This window comes from Monodelphis domestica, chromosome 3 (assembly GCF_027887165.1).
Source record: "Monodelphis domestica isolate mMonDom1 chromosome 3, mMonDom1.pri, whole genome shotgun sequence".
Lineage (NCBI taxonomy): Eukaryota > Metazoa > Chordata > Mammalia > Didelphimorphia > Didelphidae > Monodelphis > Monodelphis domestica.
In genome coordinates, this window is record NC_077229.1 from 119,947,622 (window position 1) to 119,964,003 (window position 16,382).

Below are 16,382 nucleotides of genomic sequence, written 5' to 3' on the forward strand. Positions count from 1 at the left end.
TGGATAATGTGGGCCATATAATCTAATTTGAATTGAATTGAACATTGAATCCTCAAAATAAAACAAAAAAAAATCATTGCATAAAGATATAAACAACCCAAGAAGCTTCATAAAGATTAAATTCTGTGTTTATTTTAAAGCCTTTTATTATTATATTTTAGTTTATGGCTTGCAAGAGAACAAAAATCTTAAAATAACAAACTCCGATTTATATAATTTTAAAGTTTACAAAGTACATTATGTACAAGACTGAAAAGGGTAAAACAAGTAATTATCTACATTGTATAACTGAGGAAACAGGATCAAAAGAGATAAAGTAACTTGTCTAGAGTCAAAGTTATTATTAGGACTGGTACTTGAACAATATCATTTTGTTCTGGGGGTCTCCAAATTCCAAATTCAGGAATATTTCCATTTTAACCCTTACCTTTTATAGGATTTTGGGGGGGAGGCTAGTCAAAGTTCCTTGTCCTAGTACAGGTTCAGAAGGCTCTGTCTGCTATGAACCCTTTAATTGGGTTCAGTCTCCTTATGGAAAAGTATGACTATATAATGAGGGCTCTGTACCTTAGTCAGGGTACAAGTATGCTATAGCTATTTGCTTATCACTTACATTATGGTCAATAAAAGTCTGTTGACTCCAGGGCTATAGGTTAATGTGTATAACAAGGGAACAAACAAGTGAAACTGGTTTCTTCTTCCTTCTGGCCATGAAGTATAAAGATGAGAGAGGTAGGGGTGCCCCACTCCTACCATGTCAGTCTGTTAGTACATGGATTCCTAATCAAACCTGGGTCTGGGAATTAGGCTACTTCCTGCATCTTCATCCCTCTTGGGTATGAGATCTTGAAAAATTTGAAGAGTCAGAAGATCCAGCTGATCTTGAGAAAGAGACAATCCTGAGGAGAGATATGCCTGAGTTGGCCAAGGAGTTGATTGATTTGCCATTCAAGATGTCATATCCTACAAGCAATGAAACTACTTGTCTAACAATGCAGATACAAATAGTAATCATCTCTCTATTTGAAGAACTCACATTCTAATGAGGGAGACAATATGTTATAATAATGTTCAGACAAAATACATATAGAGTAAGTGGCAAATGATCTCAGTGACAAGACCTTGTGATAAGGTCTCCTGCAGAAGGTGTGAATAATGATGAATCTTGAAAGAAGCTCAAAGAAAAAGTGAGGAGTGCGCATTCAAGGTATGAGTCAGGAGATGGGAGGATTTTGAGGAACAGTAAGAAAGGCATTATAGTATGACTAAACAATGTGTAGAAGAGAATGACATTTAAGGAGACTGAAAAGGTAGGAAAAAGCCATGTTGCAAAGACTTTTGGATGATGAAAGGATTTTATATTTAATATTGTTTATTTATTTAATATTTAATAACACTAGAATTTGTTGAGTATATATATGGGGTGACAGTGAGATTTAAGGTTTTGGAAAATTCCTTTTGGTAGCTGAATGGAGGATGGACTGGAATGAGGAAAAGGCTGAGACAAGAAGACCTATGAGAAAGCTACTACAATAGTCAAAGAAAGGTTATGAGGACTTGTACTAATGTTGATTTTGTCAATAGAAAGGAATGTAAATTAACTCTCCCCTATGGTAGTGGCTGTGTGCCTCAATCAACTCTATAAAACTGTTACAGACAGACTGCAATTTGCTTTGGCAGAGTAAGCTGCCACACAGGCAAAACTTTGATCTTTTAAATAGTAATGTCAGATAGTATGTGCTAACATTTAGTTTAATTATAATTTAATATTATTTTTGTCATTAGATATTTGACTTCCACATATTTAACATTTTGTAAAAGTGCAACTGAAAGAAAAAAATTCATCTTAGATGTTTCAAAAATTTTATTTTATAATTTCTTTACGAGAAACTAATGGGAGCTAACAAGATTACCAAGGTAGATAGTTCAGAAAGAAAAGTTCAAGATAAAGCCATAGGGGACATTCATGGTTATGTCCACCACACTGATGAAGATCCATACAGCAAAGGAAGCTGAGAAGAAGACATCAGACAATGAGGAGAACTAGCAGATAGCAGTGCCATGTAAACTGAGAGAGGCAAGATTATATAGGAAAAAGGAAAATATTGAAGTTGTAGATTGTCAATAAGAATAAAGATGGATACAGGATCATTAGAGATCACTGACAATTTTGGAGAGAGTTTAAGATGAATTGTGAAGTCAGAAGCCAAATTGCAAAGGGCAATTTGAGAGGAATCTGAGAGGAGAGGAAGAATTATAAACACTTATTATGGATATTTTTTTTCACAGTATATACCCAAGAGGAGGAGGAGAGACAGGACGAAACTAGTGAAGATGGTCAGCTTAAGTGAAATTTTCTTTTTGGAAGATTGAAGATTACAGAAGATGGTAAGATATTACAAAGGGACTATATACTGGAGAAGAAACAGAATCAAGGATGCAAATAAGAGGGTTTGATTTGGCCAGAAGAGTCCCTCTTTATGTGAAGCAAGAGTGAAGGAAGAAATAGTAGGAAAGGGGTCCAAGTGGCATAAAATGAGGAAGGGAGAAAAGGGAGCATTAAGAGATTGGCACCTTTTTTTTACAGTGAGGTATGAGGCAAAGATCCTTAGCTGAGAGCATGGGAGAGGGATGTCCTGAGAAATCTGAGAGGCCATGGGTTAGCCACCATGCTGAGTGAGATAGAGAAATGATTTGGGATGTATTAAAGGACTGTCTTGCTGCAATGAGGACCCAGTTACCATTATGTAAGGTCAATTTGTGGTGGCCCCAGTCAGAGTGGCTATTATTTTTTTTTTTCTCTAGGTTCAATTAGAAGCATGTTTATGGTAGGAGTGACTTAGGGTTGGGGTTTGTCAGGTTGAGATGAGCAAAAGGACATAGTAGTGAGGGACACAAGGGCAAGGAACATTATAAAGTTGAAGTAATTCATAAAGGGGTTGACAGTGTAGGGGTATTGGCCTACAAAAGAAATGAAGAGACAAGGAACTGGAAGCCTTGAAGATAAAGAACAAGAATTTAGGTTTTCAGAACAAAAGAAAAGTTGGCATAATAAAGATTTATGATCAAAGAAACATCAAAAAATGTGGAAGGAAAAATTTGGCATGTAAAGGCATGATATAGGATATGGAAAAAATATGTGTACAACTGAATTGGACATTTGCCTCACTCTGTATGTTTTTCCCTATTATATATATACATACATGCATACATATATATATGTATTTATAACTAGCTTGATTTAGAGAATTTAACCCCCTTCCTGCACAATTGTAAAGGCTTCAGCTGATACCATAAGTCATAATAATTTGGATATGTTCTTTGTTATATATTTTAATGTCAATCAATAAATATTCATTAAATACCAGGCACTGTGGGAAATATGCTGGGGATACATAAAGAGAGAGAGAGAGAGAGAGAGAGAGAGAGAGAGAGAGAGAGAGAGAGAGAGAGAGAGAGAGAGAGAGAGAGAGAGAAGGCCATCCTGTTCTTTTACAGCTTTTATTGACCAAGTTTCATTTGAATATGATATATCCACTTAGAATCATGATACAGTCATAGGTTTCAACTAACCAAATTGCAATAATACCTATGAATTTAATCAAGTTTGGCTCTTTGCATTAGGATCCATCTAATTCTTTTTGTTGCTTAAACTAGGAATTTATGGACATTACATTTGAAGACATGCATTTTTATTGACCCTTTTCTTGGATTGTGCCTCCTAGGAACTTAAGTTTTTCAGTCATTATTTAATTAAACTTGCTCTACAAGGATCATAAGAAAATATGAAAAATAATTTCAACTATGAAAAATATAAAATAATATCTATGAAATAACAACAATAGCATTTAAATGTCACAAATATTTATGAACATTTTACATAAATTAAATAATTTGATCACCATATTTTATGTAAAATTTATCCTAAGATGTAGTTTATTGATTATCAGAAAGAATAATTCTCAGTATAATTATAAACTATCTTTGTATATGCTGACCATTGGCAATACTTGTTATAAGATGACTATTTGTTATATGGAAGAAGTCTTATCATTATGGAACATAAGATGTTAGCTCTTAGAAGTAGCTAGCTGCAGGAACAAGCCCTTCATTGGACTTTAGTTATAGTAACCATTTTGTGGTAGATGTGGTCTCTGAGCCACCCAGGAATCTATAAATACCTCCTTGATCTCCGAAGAGTTTATTATTCCTTCTCTTTCTTGTGTAGTATATAAAGAATAGTATCTTTAGTAGATAATTACTCCCCTTCAAAATCCTAGATTCTGTTTCAAACTTTGCCACATATTTATGAGTCTGAGCAAATGACTTGATCTAAGTTGCAAAGAAAACATTGGTAGAGTAAGTTCCTCTAAAGAGTTCCCCACACCAATGAAACCGCAGGCCCAAATAAAATTTAAAAAAATAATAATAATAAACAAACAAACAAAAAACCCAATCCTTTCTCCCAGAAGGCATGCTATCACATAAGTTCTTTGGAAATATTAAAATGTGATAAGTGAACTAACATTTTAATTTAATGCAAAATATAAGAGGCATTATAATACTAGTAAAAAACCCCAACATAATATACATATGAATGAAAATAAGGCTAATAAAATATCTTTGTTGGTAGGGTCAGACTATATTGTAAAACTGAAAACATAGAAAGTGTAACTGTGAAAATGTGGTTTGCCAAGACTGTGAATTGCCAAAACTGTAAAGGTATAGGCCAAACTGTAAAGATAATTTTTAGTGTCTTGATTTAAAATGTAAAATTAAGTGGTTGCCATGGGAAAATTCCCAAATAATTCCCCCCCTCAAAAACAGAGAAAGAGAGAGAGAGAAGGAGAGAAAGAGAGAGAAAGAGAGAGAGAGAGAGAGAGAGAGAGAGAGAGAGAGAGAGAGAGAGAGAGAGAGAGAGAAAGAGAGAGAGAGAGAGAGAGAGAGAGAGAGAGAGAGAGAATAGTAGAAAAGGTTTAGGTCAAATGGCCTAAGCCTGAGCCTAAGGGAGAGCGAGTCAGTCTTTATCACTCACCACAACATCATCTCAAGCAAGCTCCAATCCTCCACTGAATTCCTGAACTCCTGAACCGAGTTCAGAGCTCCAATTCAGCTTCCAAACTGAACTAACCCAAACTGAACTGAATTCTCCTTTTAAAGACATTTTCTCTTATGTTGCCTCCCCTAAATTTTCACATCTACCAATCACAGTAGACACTTTTTCCCAGGACTGCCCATTCTTAGTTCTCACCACTCTTTAGTTCTCACCTTCTTTTGGTAGATTATATCTTTTGAGTACTTCACATCTCTTTTGTTAATCTTGCCTTTTGTAAGTTGCTTGACCTTTTAGTGATTAATTTAACCTTTATAGGTACTTACCATCCTTTTTTTTATTAGATCTAAAAATAAACCTAGCTTAAGATTCTAGCTTTACTATAAGTATGAGTTAGGGACTTTTCATTGTTCATTCAGGAGTTTGCAACTTTATCTTCCCCTAAGGCACTGTCTGAATAGGGTGGAGTAATTTTAAAAGTTCTCAATATATTCCTGACCAAGTACCTCCATTGTTAAAAATGGGGAAGCTTAACCAAATCTTCTAAAGTACAGTCTGAGCAGTTTTAAGATTCACAAAAGTACATGGCTAAAACTTGGGATTTCTATAATGGTAGATACACTTTTGTGAAGGAGATTCAGAAATTCTGGAAATGAAATACTTCTGAGTCTCATGTTAAGCATTTTAAATTGCATTCAACCCTTATACCTGAATTAGATAAGGAATTGTGGAATTATCATCTTTTTATTTAAAATAAAAAGGTATCCATAGGCCTTTCAATGCACATTTAAAATACATTTTCACAAACATTCTTTCCAAGTCTGTACTCTTTCTTAATTAAATTTCTCACTATGGAAAACAAGTTAATTGTTGCAGTTTAGAGATTAGTTAACCATCAAATATCATGCTGAGAGTTACTGCACTGGGAAAATCTGCCATCAGTACAACCCTCATATGAACCCCAAACTATAGTGAGGGCTCCAAAAGCATGTAATTACGGCTTCAGGTGTATTGTAGTTTTCACAAAACAATAGAAGAAGCAAAAAAGCCCTAGCTTCATGAAGACTTTAAGTGCAATTTTCACCTAGTTATAGATGTTTTTACATTTAGTGGTAATAGGCCAAAAAGCCTCTAGTTTTTGTAAGGATGGGTGGTAGTGTGAAGATAGGATTAACTATCCCCCTTGCCTATTTTAAAATTAATCAACCAAAAACTTAAACACCCCTACTTAACACTAAGTATGGGAGTTTCTGAGTCACTTACTAAAAAGTGGGTGACAACCCCAGAAGCGACTGCCTTGCCCATGTGCACTGCTAAGCAAATTGATGGACTGCAATTGGTCCATGTAAAGTGGAGGAAGAGACAGGAAGTGACATGGAAAAAGGACTATAAAAAGTTCTGAACTTCCTGTCCCAGGGGTCTTTGGGTTGAATCTTCAGCTTGAAGTTTTAGTTTGGGACTTGGACTGGGACTCTAGCTCTTGAATTGCTTCTGTTAAGACTGCTCCTTGATCTTCTCCTTTGGAATGCATCTTGGGAGAGTGAGTACCCGACCCTCCTTTCCTGGCTTCTGGAAAGATTAGGTCCAAAGAAGCCTCACACCCTCTTGGAGGAGGCCACGAGGGTGGAACCCCTCATTAATTTACTACCAGGTCCTCTGGCTGAGGGTTATCAAGCCCTACTGGGATCACTCTAGACACCGGGACAACATCTAGTGTGACAGACTAGACATTTCCTCTACCGTCTTTTTACATTTCTCTGATTTTGCTCTTTCTACCTCTTTGGAAATAAACTACTGAAAGCCATTTTGACTTGAGCTATAATATTTTTAAATCAATGGCCACCTTATTATTTTAGAATTCTCATACATTTAGTTGAACCCTAAATTTTATTCCTTACAGTAGGGAAGGTTAGGTATTGGTCTTATGACACAGTGTCTTTGCTCAAGATGCCTCTTTGTCTTGCCTGGTAACTGTCCTGATGCCTTATACAATATTTCTTCCTGGAAACTCTGAATACCCTTGCTAATTGATCCTCCTTTGCCTGTGACAAGAGCAGTGGCAAAGTAATCAGATGGATTCTTCCTTTCTATCAAAATTTGAGCTCTCTCACTACTGTGAAATTGCTTTTTGGAAAAGTCAAGCCAGTAGTACTTCTAAGAGTGTGTGAAGGTACCCCACTTCCCCCCAGAATCATGTATTGGGGCCCTACCTGTGTCCCATGCTAGCTTTATGTTATGTGAATGCACTCTAGCACAGGTCACAGGATAGTGGCCTAGGCATTTGATACCAAAAGGAGTGGGATATTGATGCTGAGTAATGGCAGAATAAAAGAAGGATTTTCAGGAAGAGGGTTCTCTCTATTCCTTTGGATGTGGTGGTGAAAAGACGGCTGAAAGAGGGTGCCATGAGAGGGGCTCCCATGTGGCTAGTTTGATAATAGGCTTCAACTTCTCATCTGTCTGTCTTCTCTTATTCAAGTAAATATTAATAAACTCTATGGAAATTAAGGACAAGAATTTTAATTTAGCTTTAACAGAGTTAAATTCAGAGGACAGTGATTGAATTAGTAGGAATGGGCAGAGATTAATCTAATCTGAAGGTTGAGACTGGGAGAGACTTTTATATATTCTTCTTCCTCTTCTTGCTAAGGCATCAAGATGATCTCACTTAAGGCTCAGACTTTTCTATAAGAATTCCTTGATATATTCTGTCCCTCTAGAAATCTAGTTGTATCTTATCTCTTTGTTGAATGTAATTCTGATTGCACCCTTGACACCGTCTTCTCTTCCCACTCTCCTATTTCATTCCTTCTCTTCCTCCCCCTGAAATTAAACACCTTTAAGGGATATTAAATGAATCTATAATAAAGACCTATTGTAGCTTTTGGCAACATTGACCTTGTCTGGGTCAGTGTGAAACTTCTATTATTTCAAAAAGTAGTTACTAACACATAACTTTTCTCATAAAAAAACATCTCTAATGTCACTAGTTATGTGAATTTCTAAACAATATTTTCCCAATCTTACAGTTTAGAAGTATTAAAATGACTGGCTTTACTTCAAACAAATTTATAGCTTTTGTGATGTCAAATATGGATTTTCTAAAAAGAATTTTTGAAAAGATTTGAATCTTCTCAAGAATCAGAACATGTGAGAAAGCTGAGGTTGTGACTATGATCTGGAAGAATAGTAAGTTATAGAGAGTGGAAAAGAAAATTAGTGATCATCTATTCCCATGATGATGAACCTATGGCATGCAAAGACCCCTCTGTGGGCATGTATGCCAAAGATCCAATGTCCAAAGAACAAGTGTCTGCAGCACAGAGTTCCTAACTAGAAAGCCAGAGAGAGGTGCAGCTGGTTTGTTCCCTTACCCCTCTCCCCAAACCTGATATCACCTGCCCCCTTGCCCAGTAGTCCTATGGGAGTGCTTCCTCCCTTCCCGGGGTGGAGTAAGGTAGATGGGTCATAATGCAGGATGAGCATACCCACAGACAGCAGAGTCTGTGGTAAATCTGATTCTCATAGTGGGGTTGGAGAGGTGCTAGGACTGAGGGGATTCATAGCTCACAGGGGGCATATAACTAGAGGGGAGCAGAATGCTTACTGCTTTTGCCTCTGGCTTATCTCCCTCTTCCCAAGGCTGACTACATCACCTACTCCCATGCCCAGAAGCCCAATGGGAGTGATTCCTCCTTCCCCTGGGAGGGGTAAGAGGGTTGGAGGAAAAGGCACAGAATGTAGTGGGGTGAGGGGGAACATGGGCATGGCAAGAGAGGTGGGGGTGGAGCCTGGCACTCCATCTCTAAAAGGTTTGCCATTACTAATTTAGTCTAATACATTCATTTTACAGGTGAGTAAACTAAGGTACACTGAAACAAACTTGTCAAAGGTCACATAGATAGCAAGGGAAACTGGGTTTAGTCCCAGGTTTTTTAATTCCAAATTCAGGGCCATTTCTAGTATACTATATTACTAATAAACTTAGGAACTCACAGGAAGAAAATTGAGAAATCATACAGAAAAGGAAACTGTGGTCCTAGATATGAAATAAGATTACATAAGTTAAGAGAGGAAAAAAAAAAGTTCTGACCTTTAAGTGCTCTTTCTGAAATATGATAGTGCTTCAGTATTATAATAATAAATCATGTTGGTAATAGACATATTTTTTCAAATAGCTATGTGTGGCATTTTTAAGAATCCAGCTTTTTTCAAAAGTCAGGGATCTGACCATGTTAAAACTGGGCTACGTAACTCTCAACATGGAATCTAGAAATCTCCAAACATTTAGTCTAGTGAGATCTGATGACCCTCCAGTCTAGTCAACTTGAAGGTGAAAATTTCAAGTTTGACCTAGTCACATGAGAATTTCTTACTGAGGAGGCCCAAGGGCCTCTCTAAGTGTTCAACTTCAGGAATCTCAGATTAACAATAGACTTTAATGTAGTTTAAGTAGAGATGGCCAATACCTTAAGGTGTTGTGTCTCTTTTTGTCCTAGTGGTTTCTCCCCTTAGGCCAAAGTCCTTTACTTAGGTAGCCCAGCCCTTGGCTGGTATTTTTTCTCTTTTGTGTCCATTGTAAAGCATCAACCTGTCACTGTTATTCCTGTCTAGGACTTCTCATTTTCTTTGTTACTATTGTAAAGTCAATCAATTATGCTCTCTCATCCTCAGTCCTCAGTTCCCCTAAAAGGGCATTATGTTCCCCAAATTTTTTTGTCCTTCAGAGCTGTCATCTAGCTTGGTGGCACTCCCAGGAAAAGAGGACTGAACTCATATCCATGATGGTTTACATGAATATTTAATAGATCTGTGTTTTTTCTAGTTTAACATAAACAATAAAGGTTGTTATGAGGAATCACCCATCATTATCATTGGCAATAGTTGTAATGATAAATAGCTTTTAGGTGTTTTATAGTTTCCAAAATGATTTTCTCAGTTACCTGGTAAGGTAGTTAATATATTGGCTAATCCATTTTGCATATGAGAAACCTAAAGCTTGAGGATGTAAAGTGACTTCAAAGTTAAAGGGAAACTATAATTTGAAAGTAGGCGTGTAAATCTAAATCCTGCTTCTGCTGGGGACATCTATGGAGTCGCAATAGGGGACAGTTTAGAACTGTTGGGGGGCAGTTTAGAGCTGTCGGAGAACAGCTATGGAGTCGCAAGAAAGAAAGAATGGAACAATATCAAAGAGGGATAATGAACATTTATTGTAAGCAGCACACCAGATTTAAAGCTCTTCTTGAGAGACACAATCTATCCTCCACAATTTTGCCTCCCCAGAATGTGAACAGAGGAGGTAACCCATTCCCAGGAGATCTTGGAACTGTTCATGCAGCCTTGAACTGAGATTACTATGTTTTGGCATACTCAGCAGGAATGGTAGGTCACAAACACCTGGGAAGAGGAACTCCATTCCATGAAGTCATGAAAGGTTCACTGCATGCTTCCTTTCATTATATAATACTGCCACAAATTATGTCTTAAAAGACAAAATACTATATATTTTATTTCATTTTGTATAGAAAAGTATTTTATAAGAGAACAAATTTATTTTACTTCAGCTTCCTTCCTATCTGTAACATCTCACTGTTCCTATAATATATATAAACATATATATATTATAACACTGTGCCACTGGTCATAGGAGTCAGGGACACTTGTGTTCAAGTCCAACTTCTGACATATAATTTATAAAATCCTAAGAAAGTAATTTTCTCAATAGGAATTTCATTTAAGAATGAAATTAGAAGTTGAGGCCCAAAACAAAACAAAGGAACAACTGTAAAGATGAATTTAGAGTTGTGACTTAAAATCTAGATTTAATTGGTCACCAGAGGAAATCCCAAATAAAATACCCAAGTCAGTCTGGCATTTTATGGTAATTTAATTAATATAAAGGGAAGGAATTAAGGAGAGGGAATATAGGATTTCTCCCACCTGGCCTGTGCCATGGGGAATTTAAAAATCCCTGCCACTAGGTCTCTGAAGAAGATTAGAGGCTTCTAAGAGGATAAAGTTGAAAAGTAAAGGAGGAAAACTTAGCCAGAAACTCACCACCGAACCAGACAATAGCTTGTAGCCACACTAAGATGCCGAAAGGCTCAGCACACTCCTCTCAGCTAACTCTCCACCACCAATAAGGGAAAGAGAGTGTTCTTTGAGAGACAAAAAGTCCCAAATATACAGACCTTTCACTCTTGTGTCTCCTCCTCTAAACTTTCACATCTTCCAATCACCTTAAAGGCTTTCTCCAGGACTGCCCATAATTTTAGTTCTCATCTTCTTTGATTAGATTGTATCTTTTGAGTTACTTAACACTTTTTTTGTTAAGTTCACCTTTTGTTAGTTAGTAGACCTTTTTGTGATTAATTTAACCTCTATAGTTACTTAATATCTTTTTGTATTAAGATACTTGACCTTTTTGTGATTAAATTAACCTTTATAGTTACTTAACATCTTTTTGTATTAAGATCTAAAAATAGATTTAGCTTAATGCTCTAGCTTTACTATAAGGTAAGAACAAAGTACCTTCATTATTCAATCAGGAGATTACAACTTTATCTTCCCCTAAAGTAAGGTTTAATTGGATGGAAAATTTTAAAGTTTACACCACTTATATATACATGTAATTATGTACACATGCACATATAAACACATATGCATATATGTGCATAAGAACACATGCACATATATAAAAATCTTCCTTAATTAGAGAGTTATTTCAATATTAAAATATTACTATATCAGTTCTAGCCTCTGAAGCTTGGTGTTTACAGTCAATGCATCAAGCAAACTACAGAATTATTGTTTTTGTAGGAGAGTTTTTTGACACTAGGTCTTCCTATTTGCCTATATTGAAAATGGAGTAGCTGATTGTGGTTCACACTTCAATTGCTAATCAGCATGGGAGGTTTAACATACTCATTTTTTTCTGCCCTGGGATTTTTTTTTTCTCCTTAGGCAGCTAGGCAGCTTGGCAGCCCTCTATTCCCAGAAGACCACCATACTGGTGGCACACTTAGGAAAGATACCTGATCAGGTGCTTTAGCCTTGATGTAGCACAGACCATGTAACTCCATCAACTTCAGCCATTCTAGCAGCAGAGATTACAGGCATATGCCAACATGCCCAGTGAAGGACAGAATTATTACCAAATTCCTTAGAAACACTATCTAATTTTATTCTGTCTTGTTACTATAGGGGAGAGATAGTATTCTCTTATCCTCATATGCTCAAATCTCTAACAACTCTAATCTTTAAGTAATATTTTTGATGAGTATACATCAATTCATATATGGATGAAATTTTATGGAATTGGGCACACCTGGGTTCAAGTTCTTCTAACTCATAATGGCTGTATAATTCTGGACACTGGAGGCATATAAGCTCAGTAGTTATCTATATTCTCTAGTTACTTTTTCCCTCAATTTAAACATTATTTTATTTGGTCATTTTCAAACAATATTCCTTGGAAACAGAGATCATTTTCTTTTCCTCCCCCCTCCCACCACTCCTCCCCTAGCCAACGCACGATTCCACTGGGTATCACGTGTCCTTGATTCATCTCTAGTTACTTTTTGTCAATAAATAATGTTCATGAATTTTTTCTACATGTTTTTTTCTGTATATGCTCTGTCCTTCAGATACTTTTTGTCAGTTTCCCGATTCCCTCAGAAATGTATCACCTCCGAGAAAAATCTATCTCTATTCTCGTTACATTCCATTTTTGTTCTCTTTAGTGCCATTTATACCTTGCTTACAAATACTTCAGGGCTGTAAGCATGAATTGTTATGTTAGGATGGTTGTTTTACTTTGATAAAAAAAATTGTTCAAATGGTTTTTGCCAATCTTTTTCATTTTTCTTCTCTTTGGAGACTTTGGTCCATTGCCTTTGGGATGATTTAATCTTACTTGGATATCTTGCGAAGCTTTTTGAAATTTCACATTATATCTCTTGCTTTTATGAATGATACTGCTCAAAATCATCTATCATCTTTCTTCTTACGGTTATACATGTGATTTATTATTATTTACATATAATTTATATCCTAATCTTCTATTGTCTTTGGCAGCTATGTCTCTCAATTAAGCCAATAAATCTAAAGTTTCCTGAATAATGAAATAATGATTTATATTGATTTGACTTCTGAATGAAATGATAAAAATGACTATTGTTCATTTCCAGATTTTAAATAAGTTTACTAAAATAATGTATGTATAAATTAACTTACTGTTTATTATGAATTCTGACCTTGGTAGTATTCCTTCATATTTGAAGAAGATCAAAATGAAAACCGTATGTCAGGGTCAATGTTCTGTGTCTGACTGTGGCTGATCAGACCACTACTACATGATGGCACAAATAGCCATATAAATATTTGGGAATATGTCTCTAGCTTTGCACATCTCATGTTTCTTTTGAATTTGCAAATCTGTTTTGTGTAGAACACAAGAACCTTATTTGATGCAAGAATGTCATTCTGGATAGTCCTAAGGTGTGCCTGTGTTCTGTCTTACAATTGATACCAAAGTACTTCAAAGAGATCTTGAGAGTGTCCTTGTATCATTTCTTTTGGCCTGCATGTGAGTACTTTTCCTTGTGGGAGTTTTTTATAAGATTGTCTTTTAGGCAAATGTGCATTTGGCATTTGAACAATGTGGCCAATCCATCAGAGTTGCAGTCTGTATAGCAGAGTATGAATGCTTGGTCAGTTCAGCTCAAGAAAGGACCTCAGTGTTTGGTACATTATCTTGCTAAGTAAGTGATCTTTCAAGATCTTACTAAGAGAATTCAAATGGAAGCAATTCAATATCCTGGCATGGCACTGGTAGATATCCAGTTTTCACAAGCATACAAACAATTAGGTTATTAGCACAATGCCTCAGTAAGACCTTCAGTTTGCTAGGCAGCCTAATAGTTCTTCTCTTCCATACTTTTCTTTGGATCTTCCCAAACAATGAACCAACTTCATCATCTATGTGTACATACCTAGAAAGTATATGCCAAGGTAAGTGAACGTATCTACAGCATTCAAAACTTCCCCATTTTCTGTAGCTGATGTTTTCATGTATGGACAGTGTAGTGCTGGCTGATAAAGAACCTCTATTTGCTTGGCATTAATTGTGAGGCCAAATCTAGCACAAGTGACAGAGTATCAATCCATATTCTACTGTATCTCAGCATCAGAGCATCAGAGCATGCATTGAGTGTATACAATTATCTGCAAACAAAAAGTTGTACACTAACTTTCTTTCTATGTTTAGTCTTAGCTTGTAGCCTTTTCAAGTTAAATAATTTACTGTCACTGTGGTAGCTGAAATTGACACATTTGTCCTTGCTGAAGGTGTCTGGCAACATTGCTGAAAACATCATGCTAAAAAGCATGAGGGCATGCAAACAGCTCTGATTCACTCCATCAGTGATTTGGAAAGTTGAAAGCCTTGTCCATTATCCAGAACCCACATAAACCTGTTGTCATGGAACTAAGTGTACAATTCTGATGAACTTCTTGGGGAAACCGAATTTTGCCATGATCTTCCACAAGAACTCATGATTGACAGCCAACATGATCAGATCAACGAAACAAACGTATCTCTTCTGCTTAATTTCTCCTGAAATCGTTGGGCAGAAAAAAAACATGTTGACTATTCCTTGGCCCTTTATGAAGTCACAGTGGCTCTCAGGTAAATGAGCCATTTTCAGGTGAAGGATCAGCTATTTAAGGAGGACTCTAGCAAATGATCTCTCCAGCAATGACTGAGAGCTTTCTCTAGAGTTCTCTATGCTTGTTACAGTAAAACCTATTTCCTTTTCCTTTAGAGGTGATAATAGATGCATCCTTAATCTCCCAAGGGATTACCTCCTCTTGCCATATAACCTGGAATATTTGTCAGCTTTTGTATGAGCAGTGGAACCCCTGCCTTGTAAATCTCTGATTAAATGAAATCAATAGTATGTTCTTTGCCATGGTGAGGAACTTAATGGCATTAAAAATCTCTTCAGTTTGAAGCTCAGCCAGAGAGAAACTGACTTCACTCTGTGATAATATGGTCAATTTGATGTATTTTATTAGTGTTTAATTCAATTTTTAAACTTCAGGTTTATCTCTTATTTGACTTTTCAGTTTTGTTTTTAAAGTGGGCATTTTGATTTGTTTTTCCAATTTTTGTTTTATGCCAAGTTAATTATTCTAATTTTCTCTCTTGATTAAAGTGCTTAGAAGTATAATTTTTAAAAATACTTTTGCTGCTGTTAAAAGAACTACATTTCCCAGAGCCCGCCAACTTTCTATTATTACATACTTCTTGTAGACAGTGGATATTAGGTGGGGACTTGGAAGGTCCTGCCTCTATACTTCCTGTTCCGAGCTTGGTGGTGGCAAAGCGGGTGTTTGAATTGGCTAAGCAGCCATGGGCACAGTTTTAATTTTGTATCCTCTTTATTCCTTGATTTCTAATGATCATTTAATAAATCCCTTAAATATATTTTCTATTATTGAAATTTTAATTTTTATACTGCAGACCAATAGTTCTGTCATATTGTCACTATTTTCAATTTCTTTTGTGAGAACATTTATTACCTCCAGAATTTGTTCTTTGATCTGCCATCCAAAGAGGCAGTAATAGCATATCATATACACATAAGACAAAAAGCAAGTGCAGACTTGTGACATAATAGTATGTGATGGCAGATATTTAGGATTAAATTATTTGGTTTCCAATTAACTTCAAATCCTTTCATCAAATTCCTTTTACCAAATCTATTTTTATTTTATTGTAGTCAGTATAAGATTCTTTTTCTACTGTAAAAGTTAAAATTTTCAATCATACACTATACTTATTTAAGAGTTCTTTATACCATAGTAAATATAATGTATTTGTTTATAAAGTGTTATGTATACAACTTTAAAATATATGAATTCCTTTCATTTTATTTTTCTTAAAACCTTTACCTTCTGTGTATTAGGAAGGGCTAGGCAATAGGGGTTCAGTGACTTGCCCAGGATCTGTCTATCTCTCTCCGTTATCTTTGCCATTCTAATATGTGTGATTGAAATTTAGATTTGCTTTAATTTTTATTTCTCTAAGTATTAGTGGTTTAGAGCACTTTAAAAAATATATAGTTATAGACAGAATGGATTTCTTCTTTTGAAAATGGCCTATTTCAATCTTTCGAACCTTTAACAAGTGAAGAATGGCTCAAAGTAATAAATTTGAATCAATTTGTGTTTCTATATACATATGTTACACACATATACATATGAAAGGAGATCTTTACCAGAGACACTTGTCATATTAATATATGAAGATTAAATTAACTCT

General features: G+C 35.8%; 1 protein-coding gene across 1 annotated transcript in view; it reads right to left on the reverse strand.

Moving 5' to 3' along the window:
- The window catches only part of KHDRBS3 (KH RNA binding domain containing, signal transduction associated 3), a 244,355-nt gene that overhangs the window by 27,272 nt on the left and 200,701 nt on the right, over positions 1-16,382 (reverse strand). The window lies entirely within an intron of this gene.